A 17,354-nucleotide genomic window follows, 5' to 3' on the forward strand; every position below is an offset into this window, starting at 1 on the left:
CCCAAAAAAAGAATTCATATTACATAAAGGGTATAACAATTATGACTGATTCTCCATTAAATACAATAAATAAAATAAAATAGCACAATGATATCTTTGAAATACTCAAAAAATAACCTATTAACTTATAATGCTACATATAGTAAAAATATCCTTTAAAGAAAAGTAAAATAAAGACATCTTAAGGGGAAAAACCTGAAAGAATTTGCCTCCAGAAAACTCTCATGCCAATATATTTGACAATTTAAATAAATTTGAGCAGCTGGTCGATGATTCTCTCTCATCGGTGTTTCTAACTCTCTATTCCTCTCTCTTCCTTTCTGTAAAAAAATCAATAAAATATATTTTAAAAAAAACTTGATATATTCTTTTTTTTAAAAACTAAAACTGACAGAAAAAGATATAAGAGGATAAAACCCCATTCATAATAAAACTTTCTAACAAAGAAAGCTCCTGACCCAAGTGACTTTATTAGTAAATTTTATAAAGCATTTAAGGAAGAAATATCACAAGTCTTCACAAACTCTTCAAAAATAGAAGAGATAATATATCCTGACTCATTTTTTTGAGGCCAGAAAAATACTAATAAAAATATTACAAAACCAAATACTTTCACAAAAATAAAACTGCAGGCTAATATCCATAATAGACAGGACAACTAAAAAACAGCCCTATGTAAAAGGTTACTAATCATGACTACAAGGGATTATTTCAAGAATTCAAGATTGGTTTCCATTCAGAAATCAAGCTATGTAATCCTAATATATAAAAACCCTGGATCATAACAACCAGTAATAGCCAAGGTTCAACTAATCCTAAGTCAGCTGGGTTGCCATGGCCACCCAGAGAGAGGCCTGAAGAGAGATGCAGGGACTGATCTGTTGCCTCTGAGGCAGCTTTTAATCAGTACTTGCCTCTCTCTTTCTCTCCCATTCTGGCCAGCAGCTGTGCCTCCATTTTGCTCCAGGCCTCCACTGGGGCTGCTGATTAGCTCTGCCTTTCTGATCAGGCCCCAGAGATGCTGATAGGCATAGGAACTGACCAATCAAAACCAAATTGGCCAGCAGGGGAGGGCAGTTGGGGGCAACCAGGCTGGCAGGGGAGGGCATTTGGTGGGGGGACCAGGCCTGAAGGGGAGAGCATTTGAGGGTGGTGACCATGCCTGCAAGGAAAGTTAGGGGTGACCAGGCTGGCAGTGGAGGGCAGTTAGTAGCAATTGGGCCAGCAGGGGAGTGGTTAGGCATTGATCAGGCTGGCAGGCAAAGTGATTAGGGGCAATCAGGCTAAGCAGGCAGAGGAGTGGTTGGGAGCCAGCAGTCCTGGATTGTGAAAGGGATGTCCGACTGCCCATTTCACAATGGGATCAAGCCTAAACGGGTAGTCAGACATTCCTCATGGGGTCCCAGATTGGAAAGGGTGCAGGCTAGGCTGAGGGACACCCCCCCACCACCCCACGTATGAATTTTGTGCATTGGGCCTCTAGTTAAGGAAATGAACAGCAAGTCCCCTTTTGAAGGAATATAAATTTGCAAAAAGACAGAAATGACAAAAACCTAATAATCAATCATTGAACAGCATTTCAAAATTTGTTGGTTTTTTGTTTGTTTTACCATAGCAAAGCCACTTAAGATAGAAAAACGAAGAGCCAATAATATTACCCATCTTCTAGAAAGTAAATTCAAGAAGTGTGGTCATTCACCAAAATACAAAGTAATCTTTCTGAGAAGGTTACTTTTCTTAAGCAGCAGGAAATCGGTTAATCTAATACCCTAAATTAAATAAATAGATTAAATTTAGAGATATCCTGGATATTAACAAACCATCATTAGTAATAAATTTAGGAAATGACCAGATGTTGTGAGCAAGTGTTATAATCAAAACAAAAATAGCTCACAAAGCACATTATATCCATCTGGAGTGTTCTCAGTAATTGTGATGTCTAACTTAAACTTAACGCCTTCATTAGTTTTATTATTACTGTTCAGTTCTCAAAAGCTAAATTGTACGTTGAAAGGTAACCCCTATAGAAGTGGAGTCAGTATACAATTTGCAACAATATAAACTGAATAAAAATATGAGTTGTAACAATAGTGCTGATAAGAATAAGATATCTTACATTCATCATGGGCAACTTTGACAAACACAAAACATCTGTAGTTGATATTCCTGTCTTGGCACTTCATTAATGTAGTGCCAAGCATGTAATTCATTCATACACATGTTAGCATTCACACAAAAATGAGAATACTTGCTTTTGCAATTAGAAGAAACAATGTTAGCAACACAGTACATTCAAGATTTTCAAATTGTGAAGATTTCATGTCATGTCTGGAAAACGGCCACATTCCCGTGGAGTCCTATAATACCTTAGAATAAGCAGTTCCTACATTTAAAAATGTGTTACAAATGTCTTTGCTTCTAATTTAAAAATAAAATTTTAGTTTTGAAATATGTATTTTGGCAGATTGGAGTTTTAACTTGATACTAGCATCCATTCAAATAAAGTGAAGAAATTGCCTCCACTGGCAGTTACAGTTTGTTGCTTATTTTACTGTATGCAAATCTATGTGTCACTGGTTAAATTAAAGAATCAGTAAAGGAAATGATCCACTCAAAGCATTGCTATGACGATAGGCAGAGGGATTCTTGGGTTTGCATTTCTTCAGAGCAGCCACACATGCCTTTCCCTCACTTTATCAGTGCTCTGCTCTCAAATCCCACTAGAAAATGCCCTCTCTCCTCAATATATCTACCCTTCTCCAATAAATCACAGAGTTTTTCACATATTTTTATGGGCCTCCTCCCCTCCTAACCCTTTGTTCCTTTGGAAACTAGTCAGCACAGTGTAGAAATAAGGCAGCGTAGCAAATAGTATAGGTTGGAACCTTGAACCTGAGATCTTTATTCTCATTTCTCTTCTGTCATTTACTACTGGTCTGATCTTAGACATATCCCTTGATCTCACCAAGCTTTAGTTATCTCTTCTGTATTCTTCTGATGATGATGATTACATGAGTTGGTGCATATGAGACTGTCATATTGTAAAACGGTATATTGGTACAAGCTGAGGTATTATTATGTCAAGAAGCCGGAACTCTACTTTATCTGTCCTATGCTTATAATTTGCTTTATATTTTCTCTCCTCTTGGCCAAAGTCTGGACCCACCTATCTTTGAATTTCCTTTTACTATAAAATAGAATTGCTTTTATGCTAAGCATTAGAAAGCCTTTTTGTGTGTGTCTCACCTATCATAAAATTTTTGTTGACAGATTATCAATTTTATGAGTTCTCCTTTCTTATATCAATAGAAGGATAGAATAAAACAGATTTGCCTTGTCTTAATAATTGTAATTGTTAGCTCATCATGCATTAATTTTGTGCTAAGAGTGTGTTAACTGGAATATGAAACTGTATTATTTTATGTAATTTTTCTAACAACTTGTAATATTGTGACTCATAACCCCTATTTTACCAAGAAATCTAGGGACTACCCAAAGTATGGCAACTGAAAAGTGATCAAACTGCCTGCCATTTGAACCCAGATCTGCTACCTCTGGGATGAAAAATAAACCCTGGTCAACCTGATCTCATGTTTTCATTTATATGTTTAGTTTTTGTTGACACATTAAGATAATTTCTGTTACATTATAAAACTGACAAACACATACATAGCAAATACATAGACTAGTTTCAAATGAAAAGAAGTTCTATTTGCAAATGCATCAATTACTCCCCTTCCCCCACCATGATTTCTGTACCCAGAGCAATCAGAATTTCTGTAAAAATTGAAGTAGTAACATACTACATCCCAAAGGTTAACAGTTTCACAGGATGATACAGTAGTGACTTAGCCTATCAAGTAAAGGAATAGCTGAATAATTGACTGTTCCATACGTAGTAATAACATTATAACAGTTTTCAACATAAATGCTTTTCTTCAGGCTATTTCCATATATATATTGTTAAATTCTGCCAAATTTTCTGTACACATTTTTTTCTAATGGATAATGCCAAGTGCCAATCATTTTAAAGGAAAATTAGTATTTTTAAAAATTCATTGTATGTTCCACCAACTGCTAACTAACTTAAAACAGAGCTGTAGTCTCATTAGAAGCAACAATAACAAACCTCTATTAAAAAGGTATTTCAAGCAGAATGTTAGTTTTAAAATATTCACAACTCTTACCTTAATATTCTTTGCCCATAGATCTAAGCCAGATGATAACATGTGGAAACCTCTGTGGGCCTCTCTTTAAACTGTCTTCAAACATCCACTTATTTTCAGAACCCGGAGAAACAGGAGCTTAAGAGGGGCATGGGGGAGGACCTTTCTTCTCTGCCATTATTCTTTCTGTGAATGCCTAGCAACAAAATCCCAGACCCAGAAACTCAGATGCCTGAGGGCGCTGACCCTCAGGGCCTTGTGTCCTTTTAGTGTTGCATGTGATCCTAGGGCTTTTACTAAAAAGTGTTATCCAATCTGAAGGTTTCCTTGCCTCTGTGATTAGTGTTCTGAGCAATGGGAAGGTAAACGCTTTCTCCAAAACCTTATGGCATTGCATTATGTTCATTAATATGTAAGCTAGTATTGAAAAAAGACATATTATACATCTTATGTAGAAGATTTTGCCTTAATCCTACCTGATTTAGAAACAAAGCAGAAAAAAGGAGCAAACTAGGGTCATCTGCTCTAGCTTTTAGATTAACACCATTCGTCAGCATTGGGTTGCTTTCCTGAGAGCATTTCATAGTCAGCCACACCTCACTGATAAAATCTGCTCTAAATCTTGGCTGAGGCATTCTACAGTTTCTTATTCAGCTCCTACAAGGGGATGCAAAATGAATTCTGGGGATTCTGCAGAACTTTTCTGGAGCATAGAGACATTTTAGACAGCTCACTGCCTTTGCACATGGCTTTTGCCTCTGGTTCAGCATGTGCCGCATTTCTCCTGTTGAGTAAGTAGATCTTCCTCGACAGCCCTTTGCTCTGTTGACTTTTTAATCCCCAGGCCAACTCTTGTGCTTGATTGGTGGTCAATAAATAATACGTGGTATTGCTTTTGTAGTGGAAGCTTTGACATAAATTTGTTCCCTTAAAACCTTTTCTCTCTGGTCAGCTGAGACTGCCCAAGGAAGTACACTGCTCATTTTTAAAAAGCTGTCTCCAGATGTTATCACATTCAGATCTCTGTCTGAAACCCTTTAGAAAGTTTAGAGGCATTTGGGTGGAAGAGTTCTTGTATCTAAATTTTAGTGGGTTTTCAATGTTTTATTTTTGAGAGACGAAAAAAAAATATTTAAGAAAAACAAACAAACCCTCAAACACAGGAAAGAAACGTACTTGCATTTTTCATTCCTCTTCCTCCTTCCTCCTGAATGGAATAGCCGGAGCTCTGACAATCATCTTGAATCGTGACAATAACTTAGAATCCAAATCTGTGCAGAACAAAGCAGAAGTATGGATTAGCATGGGTCCTGGACATTGTGATATATTGCATCAATTCTGGCTGCCCTGACCATGTCCATGCTTCTTGAATAAGAGAAAGAACTAAACTTCTATCCATTACAAACCACAGTTACTGGGGATTTCCAGTGATTGTCATTCAACTCAAATGCTGACTAACATAGTAACTGACACAGAATTTCAAACATTGTACACTATCTTTGAAAATAATTTTGAAAGTTGAATCAATCAATCAATAAACAATTATAGAAAAGTTAACAACTTTTAGACAAGTTTTTTACTATGAGTATGACTTAAGAGAAAATGGAAGAACAGAGAAAGGCAAAAATATTTCAACAATAGGACTACTTCTTGAATGGTATCTTAACAGTTTATATTTGAAGGCAGGAAAAATGTAATTGCAAATGTTATGCTTTGGTTTAAATGACCTTGAACAGCACTAAAAATATGTATCCTCCTTCTAATGTTCTGATTTTCCTCATTGTTTTTATCTTTACCATAAATATAATTTTATGCCTTCTTAGATATATTTTATATTGTTTAAAAAATAGGATGTTAAAGTAATTCAAATTCAAAAGAAATAAATCATGCTAAAAAGTTGACATTATTCTCTGCATTTGGCAAGAATCAATTGGTTCTTGTGTGCTAATGAAATATAACTCAAATATAACTTTTCATCTGACAATGTAAGAAAAGTAAAATTTGGTATTTTAAAAGTGTTTTATTTATATTAGACATTTCATCATGATAAAATACATCATTATTCAAGGGAAGGAAGAACAGTCCTGGTTGTTAACTCTGGAGTCAGTAAAATCCGGATTCAAATCCTGATTTTATAGTTTATTTTCTGTATTATCTTAGGAAAGATCCTTCAGGCACCTATATCTCAGTTTCTTTATATCTTAAATAGAAATGCACATAGTAGTGCTTTTTTTTTTACATATCACAGCCTAAAATAAATTAACTAGGACCTTTCAGTTTTTCCTAATTCTTGACATCATGCTACCTATTCTATATAATAAAAGGCTAATATGCAAATTGACCAAAAGGCAGAACAATGGGCTGCTATGAGGCACACTGACCACCAGGAGGCAGACACTCAATGCAGAAAATGCCCCCTGGTGGTCAGAAGCTGGCTCACAGCTGGCGAGGGCAGTGGCATGGCGGGAGCCTCTCTGGCCTCCACAGCAGCACATGTCTGACTGACGGCTTAAGTTTGCTCCCTGTCGGGACTATGCCTAAGCCATCAGTCAGATATCCCCTGAGTCAGCTATCCCCTGAGTCAGATATCCTGGACTGTTAGAGGGTGCAAGCTGGGCTGAGGGAACCCCCTCGGAGTATCCAAATTTTGTGCACCAAGCCTCTAATTTTTAAAATAATACAGTTGGCATAACCCATCTTTATGATTTCATTTATGTTTTGAGGAATTCAAACTCTCCTCTCCAGTAAGCCTACTCCACCCAGTATCATCCCATCTTTCACAGATACTTCTGCTCCTACATGACTCCAAAACACACAAAGACAGGAAGGATATATTTTTTTTTATTGTTGTTGTTTATTAATTTGAAATATCTCTCACTCTTAAAAAATTTAGATAGAATTTGTGTGTTAGAAAATGTATCCCTTTAAGTTTACAATTCACTGATTTTTAGTATATTCACAAGATTGTATAACTATCACCACTATCCAATTCCAGAATATTTTCATCATCTCACAAAGAAACCCCATATCTATCATCAGTAAGTTACTATTCTCCCCTCCCTTGAACCTGTAGCAACCACTAATCTACCTTCTGTCACTATGCATTGGTGATTTCTGAAAATTTCCCCAAATGGAATCACACAATATGTGGTCTTTGTAGCAGGCTTCTTTCACTTAGCATAATGTTTTCCAGGTTCATTTTCATTGTAGCATTCACTAGCACTTCATTCTCTTTTATGGATGAATAATATTTGATTGGATGTGTATATCACGTTTTGTCTATTCATTCATCAGTTGATAGACAATTGGTTGTTTCATCATTTTTCTATAATTCATAATGCTACTAAGAGCATTTGTGTGTAAGTTTTTGTGTAGACGTAAGTCACAATTTATTTGGGAGTTGAATTGCTAGGTCATAAAGTACCGGTAACTCTATATTTACCTTTTTGAGGAATTCTCACACTTTTTCAAAAATGGTTACACTATTTTACATTCCTGCCAGCAAAGCACAATGGTTCCCTTTTCTTCACACCCTCACCAATACCTTTTATAGTATGCCTGTATGACTTCAGTCATTCTGCTGGGTGAGGAGCTTCACTGTTGTTTTTTACCTGCTCTTAAACTTAGAACAGGAGTCAAAGAGGATGTTTTTAATTGAATTGTTACTACATTACTCCAAAATTTTTTCTCTTCTGGGAATTTTCTTTTCCATCTTACTTGCCTCTCCATATTATAGTTCACCATTATATTTTCTGCCCTAATCTTTATGGCACATATTGACTACACTGCATATTTATTTATTATTTTGCTTTATTATCTCTTACTATATACTTCTTATCTTCCCAACTCTATCTGTATGTTGTTTGATCTATAGAACCATGTCTCACACTCATAAGCATCCCCTATAACACTTATCATGTTCCTGAACATGTATACTAGGGCCAAAGTAAAAGCCTTTGGACATTGCTTTATATTACTTTACATTGCATTATTAATTTGGGAATATCACATTTCCTTGATCTTCTCTTGGCTTTTTTCTTTCTTTCTATCCTATTTTCTAAACATTGTAAGCATTACTTTTAGTATTAAAAATTATTCAAGTTTTTCATTCTATAGTATCTTAGTATGTGAAAACAAAAGTTTTTTAATAAGATAAAGTTAAATGTTTCAAGTAAATTCTTGAAATATTAAAATTGTCTGTCTATTCTAAACCCAATCTTACCTAATAATAGAGAAACATGTAAACTGTACCTCCGGTATGACTACAGCCAATCAGAGTGAATATGAAAATTAACCCAAGATGGAGGTTAATTTGCATACATACCTGGGCCCCAGAAATTTCCTCCGCACCCAGGTTACTCTCAGCCAGCCATCGGGTGGAGGCTTTAGGTTTGGGAAGGGACTGAGCCTGGAATCAGAGGAAAAGGGGGAAAAAAATCAATGGAAACATACCCTCAGGTGAGGATAAAAAGAAAAAGAAAGAAAGAAATGTCATATCCTATGAAAGACACATCTTGAAAATGCCTAAAGAAAGTTGTCATTTTTTTCATGGTGAAGGGACTGGAGTCCAAGTTGATGAAAATACCTTTGCGGCTGGGGTGACTAGCAGTGGCTGCAGCAGCGGGGTGATGGGGCTGGCATCTTTCCCTGATCAGCCGAGTTGCTCCCATAAAGGGAGGCCAGACTGCAGCTTAGGTCTGCTCCCAACAGGGAGTGGGCCTAAGCCATCAGTAGGACATCCCCTGAGAGCTCCCAGTATATGAGAGGGGGCAGGCTGGGCTGAAGGACCCCTCCCCAGTGCACAAATTTCATGCACCAGGCCCCTAGTCTATAATAATAAAAGGGTAATATTCTAATTAGACCAGATGTCCTTCTGGACAACCTTCCAGATGAAGCCAGTGCTGCCAGGGAAGCCCTGGTCCTGGATGCTAGAGAGAAGCCGGTGCTGGCAGCCAGGTAAAAGAAAGCCTTCTCTTGAATCTCTAGTTTTTAATAACCTTGATAGTTTACTATTAAACATCTGCCATTTGCTTTGTGTTCCAGTCAGCCACTGGGTAATTATAGCTAAAACAAATAGCATAAAATTTTAAAAGTTGGCCGTCACATTTTTAATTGATTTGTGTGTAAGTGTGAATATGGTAGAAAAATGAAAACTTTTCTCTAAACTCCATGTTTTTAGGTATAACCCCATTTCTGTGCTCTTCTTAACAGAACACCAGTGGATTATATATTTCCCTTGACCACTTCCTCAATCCCTAGGATCTCTATACCCAGTACCTTTAAGTAAGATTTTCGTTGCTTCTTATTCCACTTGAATCAATCATTCTCAAGATCTCCTGGCCTAGATCCATAGTTACCGGTACTTCTTTCTTGCCAAATACTAATGATTAAATTCTCAGGCCTTATCTTATTCCAGTTATCAGTAGCATTTGACATATTGATGACCCTGCCTTTCTAGAAATACTTTCTTCATTCAGAATGTGGGTAGCAGGGTTTCCCTGCATTTTTACCTCATCTCATTGGCCATTCTTTCTCGGTCTTTCTTTTTTTTGTTGTTAATCCCTCTATTCACCTGAACCTATAAAGTTAGTATGTCTCATAACTTAGCACATGGCCCTCTTGCATTCCCTATCTCCTTTTAGTACCCCAAAGGTCATCTCGGATTTGAAGATTTTTAAATACCATTATGTATATATGACTTCAGAATTTATATTGCTAACTCAATATTATCTCTTGTTCTTCTAGAGACATAGGTGTCTAATGTGTAAGTTCAAAACTGAGTTTATTATTTCCTATCACCATATTAAAATAAACAAGCCACAAACAAAAACCACCTCTCCTCTAGCTGTCTCGCCCATGTAAACTACCACAATTTAACCAATTGCTTTCTCTCCCAGTGCACATCCACTGCACAAACATATGGGACACCTCTCTCTACAAGATATATCTGGAGTCTAACCTATTTCTATGACCTCCGTTTTTTCCAAATTAGTTTAGTCCACTATTTTCTGTCTCCTGACTTTTGTGATTTTCACCTATGCTCTACAATCAGCACTGCACAGCAGTCAAAGTAAATTTTTGAAATGTAAGTCACATTATACAGCTGCTTCTTAAAACTACCCAATGACTTCTCATTATACTCACTTTAAAATCCAATTCTTTTTAATAATCTTTAAGGTTCCCCAATGACTCTCTGCCTGATCTCATTGTCTATTTTTGTCTACCTGGCTTAATCCTCTCAGCCATACAGATGTTCTTCCCACTCCAAAGATACATCAAGCAATTCCCACTTCAGGACTTTCTATTTACTGTTTTCATTGCTGTTATTTTGGTCTCTTACATTTATATCTTTTATGGCATATCACCTTTACCAAGTGTCCTTTTATGACCAACTTATTACATCTATACCTGTGTATCAGTCATAGTTCTTAGCTGCAAACAACAGAACTCACAATGGGTAGTTTAAGGAAAAAAAAAGTATAAAAAATATTAAAAGAAATGTATAAAAAATATTAAGTAACACATCACACTAACACCACCACTCATACCAATGAATCTGGGGCCCCTTTTTATATCAATATTTATGGGGACTAAATACCAGAATTGGCCAGTACTATTTCTGAAAACCTAGACTGCTCTATCTCCCATGGGTCAAGACATACAATGTCCTGAATGAAACAAATGTTATGATGTTAAATTCTTAATTGAGATCTTATGCTAGTGTGTGTGTTCTGTAGAAACCAAGATATTGTCTGTATCCCAGATGAAAGATGGCTGGGAAAGTAAGCTTTCTATTTCACAGTTTTGGAAAAGTAAAAAACCATAATGTAGAAAATTATCAAAACATAATGTGAGTGGCCAAAATATTGGTCAACCTTAAATGACAGGTTCATTAGACACTATTTTTATTTTTTCTTGCACTATCATTCTCTGTTGTTGTAGGATATATTTATTTATTAGCAGGTTATCTCCCCATTGTAAGTTCCCTGAGAGCAAAAATTTTCTGTACTTAAAGCACTGTGCATTTAAGCCTTAATATGACATTCTATACTTCTGTTGACACATAGACATACTAATACCTTTTAACTTGGAGTTGACCCTCATAAAGACTATCTTTCATTTAAGACACTGAGTTTCTTGGAAAATAGAGATGTCTATGTCTTCAAGAGCAATAAGAGCAATTAACTGACATCCAAGTTAATCTAATTTTTCAATAGTACTGGCCATTGACTCATCTGTAAAATGCAGATTACAATAGTACCTGCTACACGAGATCATTGTAAAGTGTAAATGAAATAACTTAGGATTAGCAAAGGGCTTTCCATCTAGAAAATGTTAGATAAAAATAAAAGTTATTGTCAACAATGTCTATTTTATTTCTTGTATATAGTTAAGCAAAGTATTCGTTTTTCGGGGAGGTGAGATTTAATTATCCTTTTCAAATATAAATCCTTGAGAGAATACAATAACTTATTTTTGTATTTAACACATAAGTTAGTTAAAAGCAATTTTTTTCTATGAAATCATCCATAGAACATTTTACCAGAAAGAATTCACAGACTATACTCTGCTGCTGAAAAGAAAAATATTATGAAACTACCAAAAATAATTAAGATACAAAACATACATATAATTAAAGTTTATCCATGAAAGTGGAAAATAATACATTATTTCACATGTAAAGCATAAGTGTGAAGGTGTAAAAACAATTCTAGCTGTGGGAAGCTATTGTTATAATATCCAATGTCTGTAAGAGATCAATCAACCTTCAGGAAGGAAATTTTACATGGTGACTTGTAAAAATCTTAGAATTTTTAAATCCCTTCTCTCTCAAACTTGAAGGACATAGATCAATTTACCATCATTCAGCATACAGTTGCTGGAAAAGGCAGCAAGGATAATTAATTAAGGTTGTTCGGTTCAGGTTCAGTAACATGCACTGGAAAATGACACAAAATTATATTTCTCTGTTATTTGATAAATGGGGTCATCAGCATCAAATAATTTTCTTCACTCTCTGCACCTTGTGGTTTGCTATTGAAGAGAATTTAATAAAGGAAGGCCAATCTCAGCACATATGATACATGAAGATAAAAGCATATGCTATCATTGATTTTGAGGTAAAATAAAAGGAGAGAAAATTTAATTATTATAAAAACTCATGTATAACCTTTAGGAAAATAGATGAGGGGAAATTGAAGACTATGTACAAATCCCAATAGATTTTATCGCTAAGTCTTCATGTGTCCCAAATCAAATAGCTGCTTTGTAAATGTGTGACAATAAAGTTGGAACTAAAATCTAATGATTTTAATATGTGAAGTAAGTGGGTATTTTAAAGAATGCTGGGCCTCCAATTATCCCTGCTGGGACCATTTCCTTTGTTATCACCCAGGCTGATTTTCCTCTCTTCTTTTCTCTAGTTATTTCATGTAAAATATAAAGGTATATAATCTTTATGTATGCAAGTTAAATCCTCTCTGATTTAAAAAAATTATAATAAAACAACAGACCTATGATTTAGATGATAGTATAACAAGTAGTTGTATTAGTAATAACAATAATAAAAATAGCACCAATGTATTATTTTTTAGCATCTTCACTTGAAATCAAATATAGTGTGGAATTTAGGATGCTTAGAATTATAATTAAATGTTTGATTCCCTCTAATTCATAACTCAAGAATATTAAAATATTTTAAATTAAGATAGATTCAATGCAAGACTCTATGAACAGTAAAATTGTCATTACTCTTTAAGAAGGCTGTTGGGTTTGGATATTGATTCAAGCAAACCAATTGCAAAACATTTTGAAAAACCAGGAAATTTTGGATATGGAGTGGGTGTCAGATAAATAGGAATAATCTGATATGAGTTTCATGTGATAATGATTTTGTAGCTACATAAGAATAGGGCTTTATTTGTAGAGAGATACAGACTAAAGCATAGGGGTGCGTGAGTAGGTCTGGAATTTTGCTTGAAAATGTTTCAGCAAAGGAAATATATATATAAAAACAATTTTGTCGAAATCTAATATTTTCACTTGACTTTAGGTTATATGGAAGTTAATTTTATTATTTTCCTTTTTCTAAAGCAGTTTTTAAAGGAGGATTGAGTTCAAAAACAATGAAAAACTCATTGCTTATGAATGCCTTACAATATACAGATCATGTATCATAGAAATGTACACTTGAAACCTATAGGACACTGGTAACCATGTCATCCCAATAAATTTAATAAAAATAAAATAAATACATCAAAAAGAAATAAGTCCAATCACATCAGATCACATCTCTCTCCCTTGCTCTCTGTGGGTGCTACACTTGCCTTGGATGCTATGCTCTCAAGGCCTCTGCACAGACTGTTTCTTTGTCCAGGACTACTATTCCCAGGAATCCACACAGCCTGCTCCTTCAGGCCTTTCTTTAACTGTCACATCACTGAGGCACCCCCTGACTGTTTTATTTTAATTAGTTAGTTTTGTTAATATTTTTTAAATTGAAGTATCATTGCAACTAACATTGTAAGGTACTTAAAATATACAATGATATATATATATATATATATACACACACACACACACACACACACACACATATACACATTGTGAAAGGATTAAACCCACTGAGTTAATTAACACATCAATCACCTCATATATTTACCTTTTGTGTTGTATTGAATTATACAATACAGTGTTATCAACTATAGTCAGCACGTTATACATTAAATATGATTATTTTATTTAAAATAGCAACATCCACCACCCCTGCCCCAATATTCTGTATCTGTTTCCCTGCTCTATTTTTCCTGCAAAACTTCTTATCTCATAAACTATACAACATACTTATATTTTATATGTTATCTGCCCCTCCAGACAAGAATCTAAACTCTATGAAGGCAGAATTTTGTTACTGCTACAATATAAGTATTCACTACAATATTTCCAGTATTGCTGATTAAATCGACAGACCAGAGAAGTAGAAATACAGGCATTGTTATATTTTCACCTGTGGTTACTAAACACGAACTTAGAGAGTGGGAGAGGTTATTAAAGGAAGAAGGGCAATGGTGTAAAATGGCTCATCCCCGATAGGGCAGAAAGCACAGAAACGTTCTCCTTGTTCAAAAATACCTCACAGCTTTTCATACCATACGATTCCATTTGAATATTTTGGCTGGGTGAAGAGTTATAAGGTAATAGATTTTATTTCAGTACTAAAAAAAGTTACTCCAATGTCTCCTAGCTTACACTGTTTCTGACCAAAAACAAAACAAAATATGCAAACAAAAAACACTGATATCCTTCTTTGTTCCTTTCAGAGAAGGTATCTTTTCTCAAGTTAGCGATTTGATAATGAATGTGCCCTGGTACATTTTAATGTTCCCTGTGTTTACTGTTCTTGGAATATTGGTTTCAAGTTTTCATTAAATTTAGGAGAGCGAGGGTGGGGGATCACCATTATTTTTTCAAATATATATATATTTATCTTCTTCACATATTTGGCCACTGAAAATTATCCCACAATTTGTTGATGCTTTATCGAATTTCTTAAATTGTTTTTCACCCTGCCTTTTATGGTGGTTAATTTCTATTTCTATGTCTTCAAGTAGAATAATTTTTTGCACTGTTTTATCCAAACTTAATCCCATCTAATGTATTCACTATCTCAAATATTGTTCACTTTGGTTGTTTTTTTTTATTTTTTATCATCTATGTTTAGGCTTATCTCATTTAATCTTACCTCTATTTTATTGATCACATGGAATACAGTTAAAAATGTGCAATATCTTTGTCTACTAAACCTAACTTCGGTGTCATTTCAGGGTCACTTCTAACTGATTAATTTTTCCCCTCATGATGGGTCCAATTTTTCTTGTATGTTTTCATGCTTAGTAAATTTCAATAGAATGCCATACATTGTGAATCTCTTTGTTGAGTGCTGGATATTTTTGTATTCCTTTAAACATTCTTAAATGTTGTTCTGGGATACATTTAAGTTCCTGGGAAACAGTGCGGTCATTTCAGTTCTTGCCTCTAATCTTCGTTAGGCAGAACCACCGAAGCATTTAGTCCAGGACTAATTAGGGTTGCCTGCTGAAGCAAGACAATGCCTAGTGCTCTTATGTCACGTGAAATGTGTGGTTTTCCATCCTGGGTCTGAAGAGTAAGCACTAATCCTGGCCCGATGTGATCTTAGGACTTTGCTTCCTCTGAGCCTTCTGAGTGGCTCTTTCTCACTCCTCAGATTGTGTCCTCACCTGCACATGCTCAGCAGTACTCAACGGCAGCCTAAGGATGGCCCTCTGCAGAACTGGGAATTTTCTCTGTGCATATCTCTCCTGTCTAGTCTCTGCCCTGCAAGTTCTAGCCACCTTTGCTTCCCCAGTTTTCCTATTCCGTTTATTAACTCAAAGAGAACCCTCTGCTCCCTTTGCTATGGCCTGGACACTTTTTCTATGTAGTAACCTGGAGCAGCCATAGAGCCCACCTCAGTTATTTCTCATGTATATAATCACTGATGCCTGGTATACGACACTGAAAAAGTCACTTTTTCATATTTTTTTTCTGTGTGTGTGTGTGTGTGTGTGTGTGTGTGTGTGTGTGTGTGTTATCAAGCAAAAGGATAAAGTTATACATCTTGGATGGAAGCAGGAGTCTGCTAATTCAATTTCCTTTGGGGTTTATATCTGCTTGAGAGACGTAAGATGAAGACTTGTTTAAACATTTGGATTCCTATAGACTGATTTTTAAGGTTGCATTTACAATACTATGGAATCAATTCATTCTTGTATGTTATTACTAATGAGCTAAACATAAGATAAGATAATTATCATGAAATTTTTCCTTGTGTAAACTATCTGTAGTATCAAGGAGATGAATGTATTTCTTCATTATGGAAAAATAGAGCAATCTTTTATTTTTTATCATTTAGGAGTACTCTTAGAATAACTATAGAGAAGACTCTAGTTCTAAAAAGTAGTTTTATAATTCCACTTGCAATTTTAATAACATTAGAAAAGACGGACTCATGCTATGTTGGAATGACCTACTGCAGAGTGTTAAACTTCTGGGAACAGCAGCATAAAGTGATTTGAAATCCAGCCCAGACTAATTATGTTTTTGTAACATCACAAACCTAAATTATTCACAACTTTCCTGGATTTCCTTTCATCTGTCAGTATATTAACAAATTTATTATACCAACAAATCTTTTGACAAACTGGGGAGAAGCAGGTGACAGAGACGAAGCAATAAATAATTTATATATAATTATGAAGTGGAGGGTTTAATATATTACTTTGGAATTTTGCTTTCCTTTAACCAAGAAATAAAGCCTATTCTAGAATTGTTTTATTTTTTAACATACTGAAATGAAGCTTTATCTCTTTTTCTCTGGCAGGACTTACTCCTAGGGGAGGTCTCCTAGGACAGTTTTAGCAGAATAGTCATCAGTTTTCTAGGTGTGTGCCTCCAGGGATGTGGTCTCCACCACTTGGTCAGTGTCAGGACAAGGGGTTATTGATCATTGCAGCTGGTCCTGGGGTCACCCACCTGGTTTTGCTGCTTTTCTGGACCTGGAACTGACATTCAACTGAGGCCTTGATGTTATTTCTAGGGAGGTGACCTTCTGCATCTGCTGTAAATTCATCTGCCAATTTGTTGACTCCCTGACTCAGTTTCCCTATTCCACTTGTCCTTGGCTTACTGGCCTGTTTCAAGAGTATTTTAAAAGTTCTAAGATATTTATTTAAACAAAGAGGAAATGACATAATTCTCATTGTTAAATAATTTAAATATTTTAAAATGTTGATTTTATTCTTCCAAGTCTAAGGTATGTATTTATTGTGTTGCCGCAGTTGCATGTTTGTTCACAGTTGATAATCTTCATGGTTCAGAAGAAAAAGCCATTCTCATCTTTAACATTTTTTATACAATGTAAAGTCTTTGGAAACTGAAAGTATCCATATTGTCTCTTATATCTGCTATTTTTAAACATTATCTGAACTAATCTCTTTTTTCAGTAGTTGCTAACTTAAGTAGGTACGTAATATTTAAATTTATAACAACTTCAAAGCTATACACATTATGCAATACAAAAGAAATGACACATGTGCTGACCCAAACTCATAAATATAGAATGGATAAAGCAACACATCTTTCTCTCTTTTTAATGTATTGATAATATGG

The sequence above is a fragment of the Pipistrellus hanaki genome, assembly GCF_964339955.1.
Source record: "Pipistrellus hanaki genome assembly, chromosome: 1".
Taxonomy (NCBI): domain Eukaryota; kingdom Metazoa; phylum Chordata; class Mammalia; order Chiroptera; family Vespertilionidae; genus Pipistrellus; species Pipistrellus hanaki.